Source organism: Rhagoletis pomonella, unplaced genomic scaffold (assembly GCF_013731165.1).
Source record: "Rhagoletis pomonella isolate Grant_MI unplaced genomic scaffold, Rhpom_1.0 Rhpom_scaffold_00002, whole genome shotgun sequence".
In the NCBI taxonomy this organism is placed as follows: Eukaryota; Metazoa; Arthropoda; class Insecta; order Diptera; family Tephritidae; genus Rhagoletis; species Rhagoletis pomonella.
Window position 1 is genome coordinate 19,357,346 of NW_023458556.1, and position 27,980 is coordinate 19,385,325.

General features: G+C 35.2%; 1 protein-coding gene across 1 annotated transcript in view; it reads left to right on the forward strand.

The window, feature by feature from the left end:
• Nucleotides 1-1,289: 1,289 nt before the first annotated feature.
• The window catches only part of LOC118733231 (low-density lipoprotein receptor-related protein 2), a gene marked incomplete at its 5' end in the record, with an annotated part of 525,444 nt that continues 498,753 nt past the window's right edge, over nt 1,290-27,980 (forward strand). Inside the window, 1 exon segment of the mRNA XM_036462554.1 lies at nt 1,290-1,471.

The following is a 27,980-nucleotide window of genomic DNA, read 5'->3' on the forward strand; positions in this document are numbered from 1 at the left end:
CCGCTATTTTCTTTTTAAATTCAACAGATTTACCGCCCAATTCTTAATACTCCCGGGGAGTTTGTTCTCCGGGAATTGGTTTCTCCCCAGAAAGAAATCCTTCAATAGAAGGAAATTCGAACTTCGAAACAGCTGTTTGACACTTTTTTGAGAGCTCAACTCTGCCATTTAATATAAAAAATCCTCAGGAAATTTTCATTCCTGATAGGAGGAAAGGGAAAAGAGGGAAAACTCCCAGAGAGTTTCTGTTCAGAATCGGCTTGTTATTATTTTGCTAGTAAAAAATAATATGGTGACCCTTTTTTCATCAATGACCCCTTTTTTGCGACTTTTTGAAAATTATCAACGGCAACACTGCAAGCAATCATTATTTTTGAGTGAATAAAATTAGATTTTTTTTGAGTGAGCAAGAGTGAGAATTAATAAAATAAATGTATTATTAATTAAAGCTTAGTTTATATCTCGTTTAAAATTAACACAAATTTAATACACAACACTGACGATACAACCCGAACAACAAGTTCGATACGCGACACACACAACATGCTTGTGCGGCGAATTCGAAAGGTGGAATTGTGGGGGAAAATTGTTGGAGCTCAACGATGGCAGCGCTGAAACAGCAGCGGCAACCTCCAATGAAAGTCAGTAACGAAATCACAGTCGCCGGGAAACCGCAGAAGGTGTTGGATACGACGCGGATAATAAATTACTGAGGTGAAGTGACGTTTAATCGGTGTAAAACTAAAACTTGAGACGGAGTTGAAAAAGCGGTTTTAGTGTGGAATTTAGTGCGTACCCAACTGCAAGTTGGATTTTGTGCGTTAAAAAAAAATAGTAAAACAAAAAATTGCGCAGTGCGGTGCGCAGAAAAACACACAGTAATGTTTAAATAAAAAGGAAAAGGAAAAAAATACTCTGTTGAGTGCCGCTGACGAAAAAGGAAGCGGAAAAGAAAGCGGACGCCACAAAGCAGCGCTTTCGCCAACTGTAAAGAAAAAAAAATTGTATTAACAAAATTCATTGAAACGTATCAGAGATGTTTTTTTGTGCAATAGACCGGGGAGTTGAAAAATTTCAAAGGGAATAGTGCGCAATAAAGTAAGTGTGCGTGAATATACAATAAGTGCGAGTATTTGTGGTAGCGATTGAAAAAAGTGGAAAATACATATTTACACATACAAATCGTCGTGGAAGGTAGATCAATTTCGTAAGCGAAATTGTGCTCGTAAATTAGAATGCGCGCAAAAGAATACAAGGATATTGCGCCAGATGTGCGAATGTGTGGCAGCATTGCTGAAGATTTCGAAAATATTTAAATGTTTGCCAATAATAAAAGGTGCAGTTATATGGATTTCAACATTCTAGTAAAAACAAATTCAACAAACGAAAGTTTGCTTTAAGGGTAAACCTGTTAAAATTAAGAATCAACATTGTCTATGAAAATATTTTTGCTAATGGGAGAACTTAAGAGGTGAATATTATTTTTAAGTTATTTAGGAATTAATTGAAAAATGTTAAAACACCACGTTACCATGATTTGTTGTTGTTTAGTCAAAAGTTCACGCGTGTGAATATTTCTCTTCTAGCAAAGAAGAAGTTGTGGCTGTTGCTTGCGCGCGAGGTGAAAGTTAAAATACAAAAATGTTAACGACTTTAGAAAAGCTAGCAAGCTCTCATCGTCGCGGCGTTATACCAATAAAGTTGGTAATTATATATTCTTTCTTCTTATCGCGTAGTAGCGTAAAAATAGTTTAGCCTCCTGCTGCTACGAAACGATCCATGCTGAGAGGCATTAAAGCTTCTAAACCAAAATTACGTGCTTGGTTACCTGAGTACTTTCCTTCGCAAAACTTGAAATATTTACATGTGTACATATGTATGTAGATTAGACTGCCCACCACCAAAAATGGAGTTTTTTAAGCTTAAGCTTAAAAAATCTCAATAAAAATATTTAAAAATATTTCCAATGGAATCATAAGCATGAGATTTTTGGTGTTGTTTTTTTTTACTTTTTTTAAAGAATGATTTACGAAAAACTTGAATAACTGGGCTAAAACTATTCTGATTTAGACTTATGGGATCTCAGTCGAAAGGTATTTCACACTGTTATTTCTGTCATTCGCGTCCCAATTTTTTTCAAATACCAATAAAAAGGATGAGAAAATACCTTTCCAATGACACCTCTTAAGTCTAAATCGGAAGAGTTTAGGTTCAGTTATTCAAGTTTTTCTTATACCAATCTTTGAAAAATTTCAAAAAAACAGCATCAAAAATCTCATCATTACGATTCCGTTAAATTTTTTTTTTAATTTTTATAAAACATTTTTATGCAAATTTTTTAAGCTTAAACCGTTTTGTCATTTGAGAGGATTTTTTTTTAATCTTTAAGAAACTATTTTTATTCATAAAAAACTTCATTTCTGGAGGTATTTTCAAATCGGTCCAGCTCACGTAAATCTTAATTTTTTTCCGAAATATTTTGGTGGACGTCTTAAAATATAATAGATTTTATAATTCCAATGGAAAAATAGTACCGATTTTTTTTTTTTTTGTATGGGCAGTGATGCAGTCTAATGTAGTTACATACATACCTACATAACACTATGGCTGAAATAAGCACTTTCTGCGGCCAAAAGTCCAATTTTCGGTTTTTGCTTTCTAAATTTTTAACAGGCGGACTTTATTCTAGATACCTAGAAATTATAAATTTATGACCACAAGTTAACCCTGGTTCCGTATCCGTCAACGTAAAGTTAATGGTTTTGGTTTTAGTTTATGTTAGAATTTTATTATTTTGAAGTGTGATTATTTTAGTAATAGCAAATAATACCAATGGTATATACTGTTGATTGTGAAAATTGTGAATTTTTGTGAAAATTTGTGAATTGAAAATTGTGAAGGGTCCGCGATGCCCGGTATATGGGCGGCGGTGGGTGTGGTTGTGGGCCGATTTCGATGATTTTCAAACCAACGCCTTTTATGGTTCTAAGAACCATGTTTACACGATTTTAAGCGCCTATATGCATTGTTTGATTTTTGGCCGCAGAAATGGCTTATTTCAGCCATAGTTCGTAAGTTTAAATTATATTTGAACATTTCTAGCTGATCGCGCCGCTTCGAGCCATTTCGTTTAAGAGCCATTATTTGAAGAGTATGGTTAAGAATATATCAATTGTCCCTATGTTTGGTTCTTAAGCGTATTGGAAAAAAAGCAAAAATTCATACCAGTTTACAGCATACAGATACTCGTACATACATACATATGTACATATGTAAATTGCCGCTGCACAATGGGGACAAGCCACCAGCTAACCAGCTAACCAGCTAACTACATTAACAAGTTAAGTTGCCGTCTTTGAGCCAACTCAGTCTCAGAGACTTGTCTTCGAAAACCAGTTTTGCGTTGTTGTTTGTCTGTTTTTATCATATATTGACTTCCATTGCTTCTTGTATGCGGTCTTTTTCTATCTTATTCCCAATCTTTCCTCTATGTTTACTTCATCTCTTGTTGGCTTTCTTATTTGCCCGTTTGTCACTGACGTGTGCAATGGCGCTGATAATCGGCGAAGATTTTTTTTTCAAAACATTTGTGGATACTTACTCAAAAGTTGGTGGTTGGAGACATGCGAAGTGTCTAAGACGTTGGTCGAGTGATTAGCGACTGCTTTGTGCGGCGAGAATTGCGTTAAAATTTTGGACAGTGTTGGTTTTATCTGTGTCATATCTTTTTTTGGATGTTGGTTTTGCTTAAGATTAGAAAATGTCTGAGAGAGATAAATTGGAGATTTTATACACATACATATCTATGTAGTTTTTGCTGGCGTGCAAAATATAATTTGGCCCACATAAAAGCCAAGAATATGTAGAACTATTTAAAAAACGGAGCCCGCGAGCGTAGTTTGTATTTCTTAATGCAGTTTTCCCTTTGTCTACACTTTTCTCTTTTTTTGCTGCTTCCGCTCGAACAAGCGTAGATTAATTTATATCATTGCAAAAAGTTTGAGGAAAGAAATTTCACTCTTTGACCAAAGTAAGTAACCAAAAGTTCCCTCTTTTTCTCTACCGATATTAGGGGGAGATACTTGGAATACCTCCTCCGAAACCGAATACCTTGGTAGCATTCTGTACTACATCTGCAAAAAGGCTTTTGGAAAACAATGGTCACTGTCGCCTTACATATATATGTATATCCCTTACGTACACCACAGCTAATAGACCGATTGCAACCCAAAGGGCCCTAGTCTGATGGAAAGCTCTAGGCGAAGAAAACAAGAAAATAGTAGTGAAATGCATGAAACGTCGCAAAGTTGTTGAAAATGTCGCATTTGTTGCAAAATTTGCCACCTTGCGACACAGCTGATACTCTTGCAATGAAACTTTCTTGCGACAAAATTGCGACATTGCCATGTTTTTTTTTTATTGTCTTCGAATACTTCAAGGAAAAGTGTATCAGTTAAGGCTGCTTCGAAATATAATTGTAAAAACTTTTCTTTTTCTCTAACGCGCGGCAGGTTTAAAAAATTTTAAATTTGTAATCCGGAGTTGCGATAAGTCCCCAAAAATGCAACTTTGCGACGTTTTATGAATCGCACTAGTAATTGGGAGAGTGCAAAGACCCGCCTGCCTTGGCATATCGGTGGCCGCAATTAGTGACGTAGGCCCGTCAGTGCCAGATGATGATCAGGGCTGGTAAAAATGTATCAGAAAAAACTGAAAATAAGCGCTATAAAAAGCTCGATAAATCAATTCAAAGACCTAGTTCATTGAACGAACTAGTTCGTGAACTTCCCAACTCTAGTACGTTTAGCCTGGGGGGAGGCAAGAAAGTGTCGCCAGGAGGTCCTTGCGGTAGTAGCACCCAAACAGGAAATGAAGCCCAGGTGACATCAGAAGGCATTACGTGGCAGTCCAAAGTGTGGCATTCTGATAGGTCTTAAGCTTCGCCAAGCGAAGTACAGTTTTTAACTTTTATTTTTCTTCGCTTACAGGTTGTTTGCAATGGAAATTATTGCGTCATTGATTCATATGTCCAAGTTCAGCTTGACCTCCTTTATTCTGGTGGTAACAAATGCCGCCGTGCTGGAAAGGTCTTAGAAAAAACTATGCACTTTGTCTGTTAACGCGGCATCGCCTGCAGCAGGTCCAAATCCTTTTTATTAAAGCGGTCATCGAATGTAATCCCAAACGATTTTTAATTTTTTGGTTGCGTCTGCGAACAGCCACACTCGTCATCACACAGCGGCAAGTACAAGCGCATTAAACGCCAGACGGCACTCCCTTGCACCTCAATTTACGACAAATCCTTCGAGGATAACGACAACACAACCAACAACCATTCAACTTTTTCTAGTGCATATACATTCTAATAATCTTAACTAATTTAATTGATTGATTGTGAAAAGGCTAATTAGTACTAATTCAGGTTAGTAAAAATCGCCTTGTATAAGGGTCGGCAACATCTTATCATTAAACTTTTCATTTAGGTTATTTTCAGGCGAGAAATGGATGAGTTCGTTGTTCATATATTCCATTTGTTTCAACTCTTTGTTTTCTAATTAGCAGGAAAACACAATGCAAGGGAATAAGTCAGCATTTTTCCGATATGACAAATTTGATGCAGTTGAGCAGAGCTGCTTAAAACGAACAGAACTGCATCCAAATTGTCATATCGAAAAATGCTTTGGTCAGGGACGGTAACAGTTACAACTTTTATTTTAAAAAATCGCTCTTTAACAATTATTTTTTCACTTTTATTTAATTACTCCTTAAATAACAGTTTTTTATAATTTTTATTTTATATGTCCAAAATAACAATTATTTTTGATTTTTAAATATATATCTTATATTACAGTTATTGAAGACTTTTATTTGTAAAAGCCTTCAATATAAATCAGTCACTGACTTTTATTTTTAAAATCATACTTTTAAAAGTCATTTGTATAAGTCTTAGTAAACTTTTGTTCTCCAACACCTTCTTAACTGCGAAAAATGATAATAGGGCTATTCGCGATCCGGTGCAAAGGGCCTAGCATCATTGCATTGCAAATTTGGATTGCAAATTATTTGCAATACACAAACAAAATACACGCATTTGCATTTGTCATGGCTTGGCAAATTTGCAATACCGAAAATCCATAGCATAAAAATGCTATGCATTGCATTCATAAACAAAACCAAAGCTGATGCACAAAAATTGTTTTGCAAAAGCTTTACCATGACAGTTTAATAAAGGTCGCTCACAATCCATGGTTTATTTCTGCAATTGCATAAATTTGTCAGCTCTTATGCACCGAATCGCGAATAGCCCTAATGACTTGTATGACTTAAAAAATAAAAGTCGGTGACTGATTTTTATTAATGACTTTTATAAATAAAAGTCTTCAATAACTGTTATCTAAGAGACATAATATAAAAATTGAAAATAACTGTTATTGACAGATTATTTATATAAAAATTAAAAATAATTGTTATTTTGGATTTATAAAATAAAAATCAAAAATAATTGCTATTTTTTTTAAATATTGCATAAAAATTACAAATACAAATTTATTTTAAAATTTGATTCTCAGTAAAAAAAGAAATCGGTTGGTAATGTATCACATAGATGTAGAACATTTCCTACATAGTGAATTTTTCAATGACCGTTTTCATCAATAAATGTTATTCCGGTCCCTGACTTTGGTAATTTACAGATTCATACATGTACATATACAACGATTCAAACACTCGCTTGTACATATATTTATATGTACTGATTTACTAAAAAAAGCGCGTTGACTAACAGCTATTTAAGTAAGAAATGTTTTAAAACTTTGGATAAACTAAAAATTTTATTTTAAAGAAACGAACCCCGAAAACTAAAGAAATACGCGTTGTGAGGGTAATGACTCAGCCAAACTGCAGCGCAAACTTCTGTGCGTCAAGCACAATACAACAAAGACCCTTTTTCGACTCACAGAGCTTTAATTAATTTTTTATTTTGTGCTTCGTCTTGCTGATGTTTTTGCTCTAGCGTCGGTATTTTTCTAGCTTAGCTAAGTTTTCTTCTTACCATTAGGGTGGTCCAAAAATTGAAGTAAAAAAAGTATAGTCGGGATTTTTATGCTCTCACCCCCTAAGATTGTTCTATGTCAAAAAAAAGTATAATAAAAAGTCTTCATTATTAAAACGTGGTTCAATACATAATTGGATATTGTTATTGGAAGTCTTCTGAAAAGAACCAGAGTTTTCCGATCGAAAAATATTGATTTTCAAGAATTCCATGCATTTTTCCACGAAAAGTTTTTTTTTCCCATACAAAATACACGGAAAAGTTGGAGCGCATTAAGCGACCTCTAAATATTTTTTGATTTCAAAATAGGTATACTTTTTTCGATATAGAACAATCCTAGAGGATGAGAGCATTAAAATTCCGACTTTACTTATTTTGAACCACCCTAGTATACATACTTATGTACGTATGTACGTGTTAAAAGTACATAATTTTCTTTGCCAAAGCGTTAGTAAATATGCAAAATTCACGCAACAAAGATTTTGGACAGATTTTAGCACGTAACTCCAAATGCAGTAAAGATTTTGAGTGGAAAAAAACAAAATGCGCGCAAAAAAAAATAATGCGAAAGTGCTTAAGAGCGCTATAAAATATGTTGGTAAAGTGTCTGAGACGTGCGTACTTGAAGTTTTGAATGACACTGCAATACAACAAGGCTGACAGCAGCAACAACAACGCGGAAAATAACTGTACACTAGTAAATAAGACGGCAAGCAAATGCAGTAAGAATGCATGGTTTGGAGCAGAAATGGTAGAAAGAAGTCAGCAATTAGAATCGTTCATTTGAATGCCAACCTCCGTGGCTGACATAATTTATGTTGTCGACAACAATTGCACATTAATGCACAAAATATTGCGAGCAATTGAGAATTGTGCGAAAAAGTTGACGAAACAGTGCAGACTATGCGACCATTAAAAAACAATGAAGCCGTAGCTGTGAATTGTTGAAGTTTTTATTGCAGTATTTGGCTAAGCTAAGCTAAGTATTTGCTGATGCTCGGCAGTTTCGCAGAAAATCTTGAAAAAGTTGAGTAATTTTGCGAAAGTTGCACAGTGAATAACTCAAAGAAAATACTTGGATGCGAAAAATTGTGTACGTATTAAAAAGCAAGTATATTTCAAACAAAATTTAATAAATCTGCTATCACAATTCCTACTAAAACTCATCAAAACCTCAAAAACTAAAGCGTCCTAAATAAGGCGATCATACATTTATGGCAGGTAAACATTTTCTTGGAAAGCCAGGCGGAGACAGGGTCTTGAGTTCAATCACCGTACGCCCAAACTGCTTAGGTGAAGGTTTTAGAAGTACTACTTTTTAATTAAAGATATTTTGGTACCATAAACGAAGGCCACGGCGTAAGCAACCTCATTGTTTTTCTAACCCAATGTGGACCAGGGGCTTTCAAGGGAGCGTCTGAGCTCAGGATGCCGCGATTATAGATTTTGGTGTGAGCTTTTCCAGATGAATGTTTAATTGCATTAGGTCAAGAGTTCACTTGGAGGCCACCGGCACATTGTGCTGCCCAGGAGTGGATCACCTTGGACATTTTCCTACACGTCTTCAAAAAACCATCTTGATTTTATGGCGAATCTTAGTTAACCCTTTAACGAACCAGCTGTTTTTCCGGAGTGCGGGGTAATCGTACAGGAAGTACTGAATAGATTGTATATTTTCCTCATCTCTACAGTTTCTATATAAGTCGTTATATGAGGCTTCAAATCTGGCGGCCATATGACCATTGGTCTGGTATCCCAGTGGGAAGCCGAAGGTTCGGCTTTGGAGTCCCAGGCGACGTTTCGCTTCCCCTAATCCTGTCTCAGATGCCTTGCTCGCGCACTCTTCTGTTTACACATCTGTCGGAATACCACTGTGTTTGGGGCACATTTTGCTGCCGAAGATTTCGTAGGGATTCTTGACATACAGAAGGACATTTTCGCTGGTGAAATGAATGAAACTAGAGAGAGAAAACTAAGAGTGAGTTAGCGGCTTGTTACAACAGTCGTTTGCAAAGGAAATAAAACAAAACCTAGCCAATAGCGAACCTATGACAAGCAAATAAGCGTCGGCTTATGGTCTGATTATGGCAACTCGACGTAAGTTATAGGCTCTCACTTAAAAATTATCTTAAAGGATATTGCTTAAAATTGAACCGCCGAAACTTAACGTAACGTAACGTCACGTCGAATCTGTTGTAATTAAAGTTGCCATAATCAGGCTTTAAGAAGAATGAGGGCCGCTTAAAAAAATCTTGCCAACGCTGCCAAATCCACAACGCAATAATTGCATGTATATACAACTATGATTTTTTGAATTTTTATTGTATAAAATAAAATGCTGATAAAAGTGGCAAAGCAGAAGAATTGTTCACGAAGTCGTGGAATATCGTAGAATACGCGTAAGAAGAAAAAATGCTGACTAGAATTTAAATGCCAAGCTAGCCATTAAGAATTCGGTTGGGGGCAGCGCGAAGCTGCGGGGAAATCGTTCCGTCGATGGATGTTGCCAGCTATAAGTAAACATGTAAATCCATTACAACTTGCAGCAGAGCGCAGGCGCAAACGTGGCGCTTTAGTAGTGGTATTAGTAGCGTTCGCAGCGTTACGTAAGAGTCAGTGATACCCGGTTGCCGGGTGCATAAAGAGTTGGTATGTACATATAGTAGCTTGAGCAAAGAGGAAATGGAACTGAGCGCTAAGTGCAGAGTATGGAGAGACGAACTTTGAATAAAGTATCCAAGGCGAATTTAATTCACCGCGATCTTTCTGAATATCAAAATGATGTGTTTGTTGTATTTTGAGGTACTTCTTGCCGTCATTGCGCGTATAATTTGTTGTTGTAATTTTTGTTTTTGCTCAACCGCGACAACCTTGTATAAATTCGAAAGTATCGAAATTGAGAAGTGAATAGAGTTAAATGGTGATTAGAGCGATATTAAAAGCTCAACAGAGCAATAATTCGCCGATAGACCTCAGCTCATCTTTTGCTACAACAATATTAATTCTTATCGGGATTAGCTCTGACATATTTAAACACCGTTTTTGCGCAGCATAACATTTCGTTGAGCCCGTGCCAAAACTACTCAAACGGGGCATCCGTGCATCTTCTTTACGTAGTTCGATTTTCCCTCGAGTATTTTAGACTCTATAGAGGAACTTTGGTCTAACCGTTTGTAGATGTGGATGTCGGTTTGGCAAAGCATTTGACCATTGGAAATTAAATATTAATTTCATTTTATTAATTTTGGCGGAACCAGTACACAACTATTTCATAACCACTTGGGGAATTGTTCAGAGCTATTTAAGGATCATTTCGCGATGAGTTTGGACCTACCCCGAAATTATCCCGAACTAGTCCCAAAATCAGCCAGAACTTGGCCCAAAACGGTCCTGGAATACTCCCGAAATGGGCCCGAAAATGTCCTTAATCAGCGCCGAAATGCTCCTGACCTAGTAACGAAATGGAAAAGTTCTGAAAAGGCCTCGAAACGACGGAAAAGTTTGTGAACTACGCTCGAAATGGTTTCCAACAAGTCAATCGGTTTCGACTTGGTCCCTTACTAGTTCCAAAATGAGCCAGAACTACTAATATAGTGCTGAACCAGTCCCTAGATAAAATAGTCCTGAACAGGCCCCGAAACGTTCGAAAAAGTCGTGAACTTGTTCCGAAATGATCTCGACCAAGTTGTGAAACAGTCCCAAAATGATCCCTTACTAGTCCCTAAATGAACTATGCCCAAAATGATCCCGAACTAGACCCGACATATTCATAAAATAGTCCTCGAAATGGTCCAGAAATGGTCATAAACTAGTCCCGAAATGGTCCTGAACAAGTTCCAAAACGGACCCGAAATTATCCCGAACTAGTGCCAAATGGTCCCCAACAATTCGTGAACTAGTGCAAATTTTACCAATACGGAGGGTTAAGATGTTAACACATCATAAATATTATATACATACATACTTTTAGAGCATTTTGTTAATAAATAAGTTTGAGGAGGGTTGCCACCTATACAAATTATATGCATGTCTCTGTATATATTAAAAATGACAGCATGGATATAGAACGAAATGGTTGTTTAAGCTAACTATTGCCCCCAGATACTTTTGAGTAGACTTGCTAACTTAAAATTTTTCTTGTTATGACTTATTGCTTAGTAATGTTGTAATTTGCGCAAGCGCAGCAACCTTTACTAGGTTTTCTCTAAATGCTCTCAATATACATCAGCCGTTTTAAACTCATATACTCACAAAGAAAAAAGAGTTTAACAGGCTTTCTCAATCATCTATCCAACAAATACTCTCAATTCTCTGTACGATGCTCCTCAATTGTTACATTTTCCGTCCGAAGCTATCCATAACCAAAAAGATTAAAAAATAAAAACAAAAACTGCTGGTTTAGCCAGCCGTTTTGAGTGTAGCGAAAAGTTATTGCGTGAGCCTAGATTCGCTAGTTTTGACAGACCGACAGACACTCTTTCTCTTGTGTCGTGCAAAACGAAAGACTTCAATGCAGCGGCGACGCCAACGTCAACGTCAATGCCAGCGTCGACGCATCAGTCGAATAAATCTCAGCGTGTGTATTAGTGTGTTTTTGCGGCTCTGACGTGGTGAAGACTCAGACGTGTATGTGTGTGTGTGTGTGTGTGTCTGTTAAAGGCATTGCGGCCAGTTTAAGCCAACTAAGCAAGCCAGTAAGTCAGCACAAACATACAAACCACACGCCATTCAAGCGTCTGTGTGTGTATGGATGGTGTGTAACCGCACTAGTATGAGTATGTGAAGCAAATGGTGGGTTGCCAGCTCAATATTAAGCCGCTATGACTTTAGTTGGTGAGCAGACTTGTCGGCGTAGACATTGATGGTGATCGCGGCTACAGCGACGAAATAGTGAGCGAAAGACGTGCGTGCGTTTGTGCGCTAATGAAATATTTATATTATATGCATACCTCATACATATATGTATGTATGCACATATGTATATCCTGTGTACGTGTGATTGTCGTTTATTTTATTTAATGTGATAAAATACTACAAAGCATTAATAAAATAACAAACGAATGAAGAAATTACGAAATTTATTGCTTTAAAAACCTAAAGAAGAGCAGTGAAAATTTCTGCGCTTAAAAGTGTTAAAACTAAATTATTTTCAAGTGCAGTTGTGATTTGATAGTAAAAATAATTCTTGAAGTGCTAAAGGTGAATTTTTTGCTTGAGTTTTTAAACATATATTCGTGGTGGTTAGTATTCATTTTCCATAAAATATTTTTCCGACAATTTTTACAACACAAGTGTGCGATTAAATGGTGTTAAGCAGCCTATTTAAATACACAAAAACGCCAGCATACAGGTGCACATGCGCAGCAGAGTGTTTAGGTACATATACCACACATAACTGCATACATATGTACATATGCATAAATAAATTCATACCCTGCAGAAAAAAATTATGAATTGATAAAAATACCCCACTTGTAGTTAGCTTTTTTGGGGGATTTCTATAAAAGTAATGCAGACATAATCTGGAGATTGTTTTCTTTAAACAAGTTTCTATTTAAATTCCCCAAAAAAAATTTACTTTGAATAAACTTTCTTTCTGCACTTCACAAATACTTTTTCGAATTGAGGACAAATAAAAGGAAAATCAAAATTTTATATTATCATTTAGAAGTTATGTCTGATGGAGTTCGAATATGGGCACACCTACAGCAAAATATGTAAACAAATATGAAATTTAATAAAATAAAGTAAATAAATAAAAAAGTAAAAAAAAAACAAAAAACACTTTATTTTTCTTACTGATATTTTATGTCCAAAAGTAGTTAGTTACAAGTTAGTTGACATCTAATGCAGAGGTAACCACCCTTGACTATTTCGCGGCCATCGCCTTAGAAATATAGTTAGCTTTCGTCAAAACAAAATATACAGATAATAGTGACTTGTAGTTCCTTCCTAATCAACTTCAAGCTAACTTATAGTTAGATACATTTCCCGCAGGGTACATACATATACATATGCACTTTTTACTTGGCATCACCAAAAAATACATACACACCTTTGCGTGGTACTTACTCTCAAACCTGTTGTTGACCTGCCTCGTTGCATTTGTATGTCCGTGCGTTTTGTTTTTGTTTTTTTTGTTTTGTTTTTGTATTTCCCTACGCCTTTGTTGCATCGTTCGATCGCGGCCTTTTGTGGCTCTGTGCAAGTGTTTGTACAATTTATGTTTTATTGCTTTTGCTAATCATCATTGCACATTTCTTATCGACAAACACTTTATTTATGAGAATTTGTCGCCCTAAGGCGTCTTAAGTATTGTATTTGCGCATATTATTTATTTATGCATGCAAACATCTGGAGGAATGTTTGTTGTGGCAAGCAGACGGAACGATTGGCTTACTTGATGGCAAATTACTAGGCGGCCGCCTAGATAGTCAGCTAGTTAAGCGGATTAGCAGCTGAGTATGGAAATGATATACATAGACGTACAGACACATACATATACACAGATTTTAGTTAACCTAAATTACGCCTGCAGTTGAACACACCGATTTTATGGGTGAGTTGAATGAATTTGATTTGATTTTGCAAAGTCGTATATATAAATTTAACTTTTAAAGTGGCAATAAATTGTTTTTTTTTTTTTTTAATGCATATACATATGTATTTTATTGGGATCTGTTTTGTTTTTTTTTAAATTAAGCAAATAGCTAAAACTAAATAGTAATAACACCCATAATATTGATTTCCTTTTAAGTCGCTGGAATGACAATGTATGAGAAGTGAGTGGACAAATTAATAGTCATGAATTTAAAAGTTAGGAAATTCCCATTCCATGCGTATAAGAAGCACTATTTATTATATTTATACACCCTGCTTCACTTGAATAGGCACTTTATTTTTCTTGACGAACAGGGCTTGCTAAATTTTAACTTCTGAATTCCTAGAAAATTTTAATTTTACGTGGAGAAAACCTCAATAACTTTAAACGTTGGGGAGATTTAAAAATAGGTTAGCTAGATTGGACATCGGGGGCAAAACTACATCAAGTCCCATTAAAATATATTAAATTTCCCAATGACTTATTTATAGGCAATTTTGACCGCTTCGTGAAAAATTCCATGAGTTTGCAGAACTTTAGGGCCTTTGAGGCACGTCTTTCCGTTATCCGATTTTAAAAAGTTTTTATGACCAAATGAAGCTTTCTAGGGGATGTCTTGCGCAGTCTACTGAACATGCATGATGATATTCATTGAACTATTTTGCAAAACTATAACTAAATAGAGGAGCGAAGTGTATTATAGACCACATAAGGAAACTTCTGTATTAATGTTTAACACAGCCCAACAAAAAAAAGAAAAAAAAAATTGGTACTGCAAATGTTGAAGATTTTTTTGATGGAGCTTTTATTATTACGATTACTGTGATTACGAATCCGTAAGCATAAAGTTTCCATCAGCTCCAGATTTTGAAAAAAAACGAGGTCAAAGTGTCAAAAAATCGCGGTTTTTGCAATATTTTAGAAGCTCTAGTAAAGAAACAAAAGGGGTGATAGAATCTTCGTGGCTTCAATTAAACCTAGATCTCTCGACTACATATCTCTGAGAAGAGATCTTAAATATTTGAGATATTAAAATATTTTTTTTTTACCATTATTATCTTAAACTAAATAATGGCAAATTTTGATGCATATTTCCCTCCACAGGGGGGTTTAAACTCCAAACCAAATGAATTTTTAAATTTTACTCAAAATGATATTTTAAATGGCCCTTAAGCGAAAATTAGTTTTTCGTAAAATTTTATGGAAACTGGGCGTGCCCACTTATTTTAAATACTTGTATTTCGAAAACCATTTCACCAATCTTCACCAAATTTGATATAGGTACACATTGCGCCTGACCTTCTTAAATACTTTTTGAAATCGGACAAAAACCACGCCCTCTAGAAGTATCGCTAACTTTGAGGGTTCGAGAATTATCGTTTTTTACTTATAACTCTTTTGCTATGTTTGCTTCTCATAAAAATACAATCGCCTTTCGGAGTCGGCGTAAAACTGTAGGTCCCTCCGCTTTGTGTGACAACATCAAGGCGCACGCCAAAAATCGGAGGAGAAGCTCGGCCAAACACTAACATATGTGTAAGCGCCAATCTATTATTATTATTATTACTTATAACTCTTTAAGAATTTGAGAAAAATGAATCACGCAAGAATTTAATGTTTCCTCAATGGATTTCAAACAATTTGATGTTTAATTTATTTTTGTGCATTCAATTTAAAAATCTACGTTTTTTTAGCGTTACATGGCATGGTTCCCGAGATTTTCCCATATAACACCCCACTCAGTCATCTCTGAAGGGGTATCAAATCGAAGCCGGCATATATAGGCAACGGTCTCTCTTTCGAATTCCGCAGTAACTATAGATAGAAATAAATCCAAAACACTTACACTACCCGCAGCAGCGCAAGAGGTTTAGCATTGCGTTAAGCGTAAGAGTAGAGGTGCTCCGTAGTATCCTGCTGACTTCCATTAAGGCATATTAAAACAAGCAACTTAACTTTGGTATATTTTTGTATAACTTTTGGTAGTGCATTCCACCAAACGAGAATTTCATATAAAACGATTTGTTTAATAGTGGTCCCACATATCCCATAAACCTCATTTGGTCAGAGACTCAAGCACTTGTCAATGACTCCTTTGCAACGGTAAAAGGCTACCCCTTTTTAATATTTTATTTCCAGCATCGCTTGCTGTCCGGGATAAAGTGAATATCTTTCTCCCTATCAGATATCTTAAATAGAAAGTCGGTAATTCAGGGGGTTGAACTTTCTTGGAAACATCCTTCTTGGAAGTTGAATGATTATTTGTTGCTTAGTTGGGTTTTATCTTTAATGTAAAGTTCAACAATACCTAACGGTTGCGTTGTAAATGATTTTCATATTTTTATACGTCCTTGTCCTTAGTTGTCCATAGACTGAAAATTTCATCGTGGCAGATTGGCGATTATACTGAAATTTCCTACGCGTAGTACCTTGCCTATTATAAAAAAAATATGAAAAATGATTGCCGATCTGCTACGCATGCTATCAAAGGAATCGGATGTGATAAATATCATGTGATTTTAATAAAATTTGGTTTTTATACATATACATGGCTGACGTGCCTGGCAGTGCGCCGATTGTGCCCACCTTTCAAATTTATGCATTATTGGTTAAAGTCAAGATACAAAAGAAGTGCTATTAAAATCGGATGACATTTATTATTTCCGCCCCATATTGTAGTGGACTTGACAGTTTTTCTACTTGTGTATTTTATTCGTCTAAGGAAAAATTTTAAAAAGGAAAAACTACAGTCACCTAAAATAGTTAATTTCTCGCGTTGAAATTCACCCACTATCTGGCCTTGCTTTCATGCAACGCAGATTTTTTGGCTAGCCACTATTGCTAGATACTGCATTGGCTAAAACGATTTGCTGTCTAAAACAGCAATGAAGATATCATGCTAAACAACGAGTGCATAAGTCAAGAAAGAGAAGAAAAAAACAAAAACTAAGAGAAAGGATGGTAATAAAAAAGCAGCACATTCACCGCTGTCACCTTCAAATTTTGTGGGCCACTAGAGTCTGAGCGCCAGAAGCGTTCACATATCAATTTCTAGGAATGTGAATGATTTCATACCCAGCTGGAAATCAGATGTGTAGTAAGTAGGTACAGTGAACTTGTCGTATCTATGGTGACTTTTATATTATAGATTTTTGCTAAATCCAAATGAAATAGATAATGTCGGATAGTGTTTTTTTCTTTATCTCTAGCAAGCTGCTGAAACGGCAATACACCAAGCGCTTGTTATTACCCGTTGGTAATTGGTGCAACAGTACAGTGTCCTGATGACGAAATTTCCTCCATCCGATTCTCGTTCAATCTCGACCATAACGATGTTTAAACTACACAGTCCTGCCTTTCGTCCATACGTCATTTGTCAAGACTGTGTTGCACTTATCGCTAGTAGCTCATAAACCGATGATTGCAGAGGGTTAATTGCTTCGTTAGCTATCTCGTTCCCTTCATTAAGATCGGGAACCCAGCAAAGAATGAAGTTGGTCCGTGTCAGAACAATTCTTGCCTCTGACTCTACTACTTTGGGCCCGAACGAGTTTAATGCTTGGCTGTCAAGTAAAAAAGTGACTTTCCCTGACAGAGAAATATTTACTAAGTATTCTGTATTAGACGGGCTGCCTTCTCTATGGCAAAGATCTTTGCTTGAAAAAGTCGTCATTTGTCAGGCAGACGATATAATTGCCCGATCTGCTGATCTCTTGAGTAGAGCCCATGGGTGAAAATGGTAATACAACTCGACAACTCTGAAACGGTAGCGTGATCTGCGCTGGTATGGTAACAACTAAGTATATGTCGATTTGCCATTTGTTTTTCGTTATTATTATTATTATTATTATTATGAAAACAGTAATTTTTAAACCTTTTTCATTGCTAATCTGCTTTGGCTTTACGAAGCTAATGGCCGGATTGCGAAAACAAACTTTCCGCTAGTACTAATGTATCAATTAAGTGGAAAGATTTGTGAAAAAGCACGTAAAATTTGAATAAGCGGCCTTCATTTCTTCCAAGGCCTCAACAGTGTTTCGTTTCAAGTCTAAAACTTGACAAAATAAATTAAAACTCGGTTCGTCTTGAGAAAATGTACTTATCATCATTTCTTCCTTTGTCTTTTGGAACATTATTTATTTGCACAACCAGTGAGGTCTCACTCACAATCAAATTTTTTTTTTAATTTTGAAACGAGATTCAGTACGATTTGAATGAGCGAAAATGTTGTGAGGGACAGAAAAGCTCAAATATTATACGTACCTATAATTCGATGTATTTAGGAACGAGCTACCGTCATCCCTTGTCAAATTTGATTTGGCGAAAAACCGGTTTCGGCGATTGCCATCTTCAGTGTCATGATGACGGAAACTCGTTTCAAAATACATCGTATACAAACCCTGTTGGAAACAACAATTTTGTATTTAAGCGATAAATAGTTCTATTAATCAGAACAAGAACATCGGTTCAATTAAATCGCTTTTTGAGAAAAAATACTCGATTAATGATAATCATTTGAATAATCTTGCCCTCCCCATCCAAAGTGTATTTCCGTAATCCCTTGTGAAATGTGATTTTGAGATGAGTATTTTTCGAAGGAAAGAAAATTCTTAGTAAATGCTAGGAAACTAACTTTCGCAATTTGGCAAATTCGAAATTGATTTCAGAGCCATTATTTCTTCGGAAAATTCGCTTAGAATTACACGTAGGATCCATCTGTGCTATACGCGCATAGTCGAAAAATCTCCCATTCAAATTTACACGCCATAATATACATATACTGATATACAGGCAATCAAATGTGAGTTGATGGTGGTTTTTGTTAAATACTGTTCCTAGTCCAGGAGTTCATGAAAAGTGTCAAACGATAGGCAGGGTTGGATTTGTAAACAAAAAACAGAACGCGCTGAAAGCAAAGAACCTTGTATTTGTTAAAAAATGAAAGTAAACAACGAAATATTTGAATATGTATAGATTTTAATTATTTTTTAGTGATATTTCAGCCAAATCAGTGTTGTACCAATGAGATGTAAACAAACTGCCTGACCTTTTTACAGGAAATAGGGGGCTTTTTGCGTTCCCGTACACTTCTGCATCTATTCTCCTTTTACTCGCACTTGAGATAGTAAAACTGTAGTTTGACAGTTCCACAGGTTTTAGTCCGAAGTTCAAAGGAACAGACTAATATTTATCTACAAGCACATATGTATGTATGTATATTACGTAGTCATAGTCCAGTTGGGTATTCACAGTCGCTTACATCACACACATAAATATGTACAAACATCCATACTCATGTCAACAACATGCTTACATATGAATTTCCCATAAGGATGTGTGTTGTTTAGAAATAGAAATGTCGTTGCTGTCGCGCATTCATTCGCTGTGGAACCATGAAAAAATTCCTTCAACATTCATTTATTTTCTTTTTTTTTCACTTGTTGGTCTGGTCGCCCATTAAATTGCTGTTGCAACTGATACGAGTATTGGTATTGGCAAGAAATGCTAGCAGACTCGCTATCTTTGTATTATCAAGGGAGCAGGTAACTTTCTACTACTTGTATACAAAATAGTACAAAATCAACCACAACAACAAGAATAGAGAATACAGAATGACAGAGCAGACACGGCACTTGCTCTGAATAGTTGAATGATAGCAGCTATGTATGTAGGTATTGATGGTATTTCTCACTCGGGCATGACAGTCCAACCGAGATGCCATAATGTAGACTTATCTACATTCGTATGAATGTATGTATATGGGGCGTTCCATATCAAAATGGACGGGGTTCACACTTCATGTGTTTGATTTGTTTGCAAATATTTAGGGTTGATGGATGAACGTAAATAATAAATAGATATGAAATTTGAGCTTGAGTAATACATTTTTAAAAACTTTACAGCACAAAAACAAAAATAAATCGATTTAATAGCTTTCCAAATATCTCGAGAACGGTGCGAGGAAAAAATTTTAAGAAAATCGCACATACACAGATCAAAATTCTCTATGAAAATAAATATTTTAAAATATTTTTCTTGAAAAATCACAAATCAAAATTCTCTATGAAAATAAATATTAAAAAATTTTTTTTTTTGAAAAATTTTTCACATACAAATTTATTGATAAAAAAGATAGTTTTTGAAAATATGCTATCTCAAAAAAAAAAAAAAATAAAAAAAATTTTTTTTTAAAAAAATTTTTTGATGTGTTTATGTGTGATTTTTTTTTTTATTTTTCCTCGCCTCGTTCTCGAGTTATTTTTGGTGCTGTAAAGTTTTTAAAAATGCATTAAACAAGCTCAAATTTCATATTTATTTATTAATCAACCCTAAAAATTTGAAACAAATCAAACGCATGTCGTGTGAACCCCATCCATTTTGGTATGGAACGCCCCATATACTCTTACGTTGAAGAATACAATGCTTTTGGGATATTGATAGTCAGTCATTCGGTTAACAAATCAGTCAGTCATTCAGCCAGTCAGCCAACGAACCAACCTGTTTCTTGTCAGTGACAGCGGAATACAGCGCGTCAAGTTGCTCGCTTTACTCTTTTGTTACCCGTTTGTCCATCGTTCTGCCGTCTTGCTGCTGTGTCGCATAGAACACATATATATGTATGTATGTACATATTTATCGCTCCAGATGCCACACAATATTCTGACACTTTGACAATGCAGCACCATAATGGAGTTGTTTGTTGTGCATTGTTTTGTTTGTGATACATACTACATACATACATATGTACATATACTATACATATGTACATATGTATGCACTAGCATATAGCCCTTTATGTTCCAACTCCCACTAAGATGCTGCGTTTGAGTGTTTGTAATTACGTATATATCGCTGTATGCCTTTACACATACACACACACATGGCTTATGCATTTTAAATCTCGTTGTTGTTGCTTTTCCCCTGCCCATTTCCGTTTCCTTCTGTACGTACGTACAATATAAGTTTATTTTGCAATCGGTTTTTCCACGTCCTTTTTGTTCTATATTCTTTCGATTTTACGCTGGGCTGCTGCTTTTCCATGTAAGATTTAAAAGGTTGTTGGCGTATTTTTTCGCTTTTCTCTCGCTTCAATTGCAATATACCCCCCTTTTCTAGTTAGCCTTCTAATCTACCGTCTATTCTTCGCATGATTGTCTTTTCCTCTTCTATTTTTCAACGAGCCACATTTCTGTCATTTTCTAATATCTACTACTACTTTTTTCTCTCACTACTTTCAATATTATTGTAGTTTCTACCTTCACTTAAGATCATTAAATTTGCCCAAAGTGCATAACAGAGAAGTAAGAAAAATGAAAAAAGAAAACCAATTATCCTTCGGAAAAAATCATATAAAATTCTTGTTGCATGAAAACAGCAGACTTCACTTGGCTAACTACTCACTTGTTGTTGTTCTTGCTCGTAGTGTAGTGGTCGTTGTTGTTATTGCAATAGTAGTTTAATGGCAGCCGCGGCCTCGCCAGAGCGGAATCCAATTAAAATAGTTGAAGTTTAGGAAGTCAAATAAGGTTGAAAGCTTCAGCTCGCTGTTGATTTGGTTAATATGAGAATTGAGATGAAATTAAAACTGTATAATGGAATTAAAAAGGAGTAGATTCCTTCAATATTCATTATGGCAAATTGTTTTGCTGAAAAGTTGAATCTCTGTTGGAGTTGACAGGAGAATATTAAATTTATATGTAAATATCTATGCAAAATTATTCAGACAAAATGGAAAAAGTTTGCGATTGCTGTCCTTTTGTTTTTGTATTCTTTCACTTCAAGCAATAGTCTTATTGGTAGTTACAACCACAAGGTTGGAAGTATGTAAGCGATAGAATAAGCACACTCAAATGCTTACATATATTTAAGCATCCCATAATTTTTGACTGCAAAAAAAGGAAATGCCCACCACGGCCAGCAATAATTTACCGGGATTGGGAATGAAAAAAGGACAATAAAAGGATATCAAAAATGGAAAAATTTTCTGATATTAATACATTTTATTCGTTCAACGAACTTACACTTGGGTGATAGGCTGTATATCCCTCTATACTAATCAAATTAATTATCAACAAGATCACATGTTCCCTTCTTCGCAGACTCCATCATTACCATTTTCAGCGTTGGCATAATTTTTGGTAAAATATTTGTCCTTTGCAGCAATTTGGCGAAGAGTTGAACAAAAGTAAGAAAGTTCACGTAGAAGAAAAAGTTTATTAAAAATCATTATTATAAAAAATATTTGTTTTAAATACTCAGAAAGAAATACTCAGAGTCTGAATGTTTATGGGGTTCTGCAGTCACTAGGGAAGGTCGTCTTAATCACGACGCTTTAGCACTTCAATCGCGGTGACATTACCACCTTCGATTTCTAGAAGCGTTTCTGAGAATGATTCGACCTAATAAATGAATAAAAAATATGTAAACTTATTAAAATTAATTTTATAGTTGATTTCCACCAAGCCTTAACTACAGTTTATGCTTATTGGAAAAAGGAGATTCCAATTCAATGGGGGTAATTTCTCCTATTAAGTAGAAGAAAACGAGAGGAAAATAAACAAAAATTAAGAAATTAACATTGCCGATCACCCCATGTTAGAATTCTTGGACCTTATCTGAGCTCTTAACTGCAGTTAACCCTTTCGTGGAAATATAGGCTATTAAACTAAAAACATGTTTTGAACACAACTTGCCTGTTCTTCTACGAAAAGCAAACAGAATCTTGATGCTGGATTTTGAATAAAATCTTTTAGTTATTTCCCCTTTCGGCAGTGAAAGGAAATACATTTTCAGCGCATTGAAAAAAATCAATACAATTCTTCTGAATTTGACCTTGGGATGACCTTGAGGAATCAAGGCACCCCCATATTCGGATTCAGCGACAACAATAACAAAAAAAAATATTTTTATTTTTATTGAGTAAATTTTTTGTCTATTTGACCCTCCAATGCCTCGCATCTGACATTATGGAGGTTAACGGACCTCCGATATGGGTTCAGAGAGTCTAAAACCTCACATATGCATATGCTTTTTCAGGTTTATTCAAAGAATTTTCCCCTACTTGACCTTTAAATGACTTCGAACCTGACGTGATGAGGGCTAACTGGCCTTGGACTCGCATTCAGCGCGTCGAATAACATAGGGATTTAGAGGTTGGGTTCAACTTTTTTTTTTGTAGGCCTGTGTTATTAAACAATGTCTGCAGCTTATGCATATATGTACATGAAATTTGTGCGTCTCCTTGAGCTTCCTTCTACCCTTTCTTATGATCCACGCCGCGAAACACCGACATTCGTTTGATTGTCTAATCATCTTTCCCTCACTTTGGCCTGCTTCATCTTTCTGTTGCTTTATGAATATCCTGTATGGTCTGGTGTTGCACCGATGATTGGCGTTTCGTTCTATTGTCATCAAGCCTCTAATCAATTTTCAAGCTGTTCCTTTATGGTCTTGTTTCTTTAAGCGGCATCTTTTGTTTTACAACGTTTATTGCCCTCAGTGCGCTGCCAGACAACAGTGTAGGCTCAGCAAAAAGGAATGGAAAATTTACAAACTTTGTATTCATACAGGTAGCGTTTTTTGTAAGATTTGTTTTTTTGCGGGTTTTACACCTTGGGTTGGGCGTTGATTTTTTCTCAATCTGATGATTTACTCGTACATACATACATACTTATGTATGCATGGGTATGCATATATTGTAATACATATGTATGTATTTCTTTTCTAAACTTCAAAACACGCTATGCTACTTTTTTGTGTGGTTTTGTGTTAGCGGAATTTATGCGCGCAAGAAAGGCACGATATCCATAGGCATTTATGTCACGGAAAGTAATCAAGAAACACAAGTCGTTATGCGCTTAATCGTATTCAACACACTACAAAGAAAATATGCTTTAGTATTAGTGCTAGTATCAAATCCTTTGTCACTAGTCAAAGCTTCCTTAAGGCCAGTTTGCAGCTCTCAACGAAACGGCCAAGAAAAAATTGCTATTATTTCGTGTTCAAGAGCAAATCTGAAAAATCACGAATGAGTATGCAATTTCAAATGGAGGAGCTACGTCTATAACACTTTTGCGAACAGAGAGGGCATACTTTTCGAACTCAACGTTATATCTAGGTCCGTTTTATCAGGCTGCAAGATGGCAAGTGAACACTGGCCTGACTATAACAGAACGAAGTAGAACCACCACAGGGCACAGGGCACCGGGCAAGCATATCAATTATATAAATAGGCAATCATGTTTCCTTTACACCCCTTTTACGGCTAAACTATACTTCTAAGGTGTAAACAATTATAAATCATTAGAAAGGTATTTTGATGCTGATGTGCAGGCAATTTTTCAAATTTCGAATTAGTTTAAGATAGAGCGAAAAAATCAATTCAAAAGTCACACCAATACCAATGCCATACATGTACATGGTTGGGGCGGAAATGCCTCCTAAATGTATGCTTTAATATTGATACTGAATTACAGAAACGTGCTAAGCAGCAGTTTAGGAATAAGATGTATGTATGTATGTATGTACATGAACAGATTAGACTCAAACGAGGAAGAAGGTTAAGTTGAGTATGGAGAAGAAGAAAGGATAAAGCAAAGATTAACAGAAGTAAGAGAAACCGAAACATGAAGATAAAGAGAAAGGTAAATTTAAATTCTTCATAGTATACATATGTAATCGCAAAGATGTGGGTGAATATGTAGATGGAGAAAAGAATGAAGATAAAGATCTGGTTAAAAGTTAAGGAAATGATAAATATAAAAATTAAAAGATAAAGATATAGAAAATAATATATGTAGATAAAGGTAGAGACAAAGACAGAAAAAGGAAGAGATACAATTGAAGAATGACATGTTAAGTTATTTTATGTTATGTTATGTTGTGTTATGTTATGTTATGTTATGTTGTGTTATGTTATGGTGTGTTATGTAATGTTATGTTTTGTTATGCTATGTTATGTTATCTTATGTTATGTTATGTTATGTTATGATATGCCATGTTATGCTATGCTATGTTATGTCATATTATGTTATGTTACGTTAAGTTATGTTATGTTAAGTTGTGTTATGCCGTGTTATGTTATACCGTGCTAAGTCATGTTATGTTATCTTATGTTATGTTAAGTTACATTATGTTGTGTTGTTTTGTGTTGAGTTGTGTTATGTGGTGTTGTTATGTTATTTTATGTTATATTCTGCTATGTTGTTCAACGCATTTCACCTCAATTCAGTTCAATTAACTCACCCCGGCTCAACTCAGCCCACCTCAGCTCCCCTTATTTTAAAAGGTTGAATTTCAACCGCTGGGCGAACACTAGTTAAAAGAATAGAACTTGCCTATAGTGGAAATCGCCGTAGTTAGAATATAGCGAAGAGAGTGCCAATCAAAAGATTTAATTAATTTAAATTCTACACATTTTCTCTCATACTTATTTGATTGTAATTCTACACTGCACTGGATTTATAAATTAATCTCTTCTTTGAAATTTCGAAGTCATTTTAAAGAATTCTGACGCAGGCTTCAAACAAATGTATAAAAACTCTTAAACGATTGTTTTTCTACAATGATCTTCCACCTCACCCGCATCCAAGCATTTTGTGCCAATTTTATTTAATTCATAGCCATTAAATTCTCACGCGAACTGTGTGTTTTTTTTTTTAACATAAGCATACAAGTACTGCGTATACTAATTTTGTCTACCTGTTGCATGCAGGCTGTCCACCAACTCATAAGCCGAATAAAGAGTACATATGCGTGTATGTATGTATGCACTTTAGAGCGGTCCAAATTTTTGAATGGGGAAACGGGGCACCCTCTTGGTAATTGTAATATCTAATACAGGGTGATCAATGACCTTGAAATGCGCTAATGAAACTGACAAAAAATATTGATGATTTTTATAAAAAGCTTGTGTTGCCATGACAATTGCAAGTGGTAATATTTTTTCAGCTAACTTAAAATTGAAATAGTATTAGGCTGCTTAACCAAATAGTTGGTTAACATATCGATGGCTGAGTGGAAGATCGACCTACCTCGGCAGCCAGTTCCAAAACGGCCTATCTCAGAAAATTTTTCAAGCAGCTCAGAAGTATGTTTGATACCAAATGTATGTACATTCTAAATTCCTAAATTTTTCAAGCAGCTCAGAAGTATGTTTGATACCAAATGTATGTACATTCTATATTCCTACTTACACCTTTGCTAAATTGTGTGGCTGGTAAGGAATTATTACGTGTTCCTATTTTCTACGGGGGTATATTATGTACATATGTATGTAGTAATGTGTAGTACAAATGGCATGCATTTGAAAGTAAGTGATTTAAATTGTATGACATTGTTTTTTTGTTTGCATCACGTGAAAAACCAACTTATAGTCGCATACATACAATACAAGTGTATGTACATTAGGGTGGTCCAAAAATGTATGGGAGAAAAGTAAAATCGGAAATTTAATGCTCTCACCCCCTAGGAAAAAAATATATCCCTTTTTTTTATTTTAAAATCAAAATATATTTAGAGGTCGCTCAAAGCGCTCAAAGTTTCCCATGTATTTTGTATGGGGAAAAAAGACTTTTCGTAGAAATGGCATAGAATCCATGGAAATCAAAATTTTTCAATCTGAAAACTCTGCTTCTCTTCAGAAGACTTCAGAGAATAATGCCCAATTGTTTATTTAAACGTTTTTTAATTTAAACTATTTTTTCTTTTTTTCTTTTGTATATTTCTGTTTGTATATTTGATTTTTTTGGGATATTTCGGAGACCCTTAAAAAATAGTTAAGATTAAAAAAATGTTTAAACAAACAATTGGGCATTATTCTCTGAAGTCTTCTGAAGAGAAGCAGAGTTTTCAGATTGAAAAGTTTTGATTTCCATGGATTCTATGCCATTTCTACGAAAAGTCTTTTTTTCCCCATACAAAATACATGGGAAACTTTGAGCGCTTCGAGCGACCTCTAAATATATTTTGATTTTAAAATAAAAAAAAGGGATATATTTTTTTCGGTATAGAACAATCCTAGGGGGTGAGAGCATTAAATTTCCGACTTTACTTTTTTGGACCACCCTAATGTACATACTTATACAGATAAATGTATAAATGCGAATTTGTATGCAAACGTCACCTGTCATATGATTTTTAATGTATGAAGGTGCTACATCATCACAAACTTGTATATAACAGGCATACTACATCAGTGTTGCCATTTATTTTTTTGTCGTCCCGCCATATTTATAGACAAAAATCGCTAGAATGCTGCTAAATCATTTAAATTCTGTAAACTTGTATGAAAAACGAATTTATTTAATAATTTGTCAGTTAAATATTATTTCATAAAATAAGAGATCATGTGTGTAGGAGAAGATTCGAATAGGGCACGACTTTTACCCATCTTTTTAATGGATGAAATCTATTTTGTATGAAATCTAACGTGTCAGTAAATATTTCGCGAATCCTGGCCAGGATATTTTTAATTAAAAATTCAAAAATTAATTTTTTTTTTATTTTGCACTCATTTTTTTAATAAACATATTATACACCAATCGACGGCATAAAGCCTATAGAATGTATTAATTAGATGAGTGAAAATTACTAGTATTATATACTTACCTGTTCATACCTGCCACCCTATAGGGAGGCCAGGTAAAAAATGGACAACCCTGTTTTAGCATGTGCAAGCAAACCGCGTAACTTACAGCTCAAACTGCATTTGCAGTACTTGCACATTTGAATCTTTAAAATCTTCCACAATGCAGTGGTTTAACTGAGAATGTTTAATCCACTCTTCGCGGAATTTTTCTGGTAGGTTTTTGGCATTGCAGAAGTGTTTTGATGCAATGTTGAAAACGCGAAAATAGTTAAACGTCAAAAAATTAGGGACGACAAGTAACGTTTCAGGTTTCTTGCGATTTTTTGCATTCCACAATGTAAATGTAATACTGTGTTTACATGCGACGATTTTGGAGGCAACTTTTTGTTGAAAGTGGTGTAAACTGCCTTTCAACTAGCTGCTTTCAACGAATTAATGAACAAAATCTCTAAAAATTGGCTAAGATCTCCTAAATAAACGCTAAAAATCCCGCTAGTCACCGCACTATAATTTTGCCCGCTAATTAGAACATAAAATCGTTAGATCTAGTGGGAAAATCGCTAAAATGGCAACACTTTACTACATGCATGCATATTAGACTTACATATTTACATATATGCATATGTATGTACAGGGGCGCACCCAGGAATATATTTTAGGGGGGGTTTTATATTTCTGAAGATATATCACCGGAAAATACTGAAAATTTGCTTCAGATAATACCCTCTTTAAAATACATT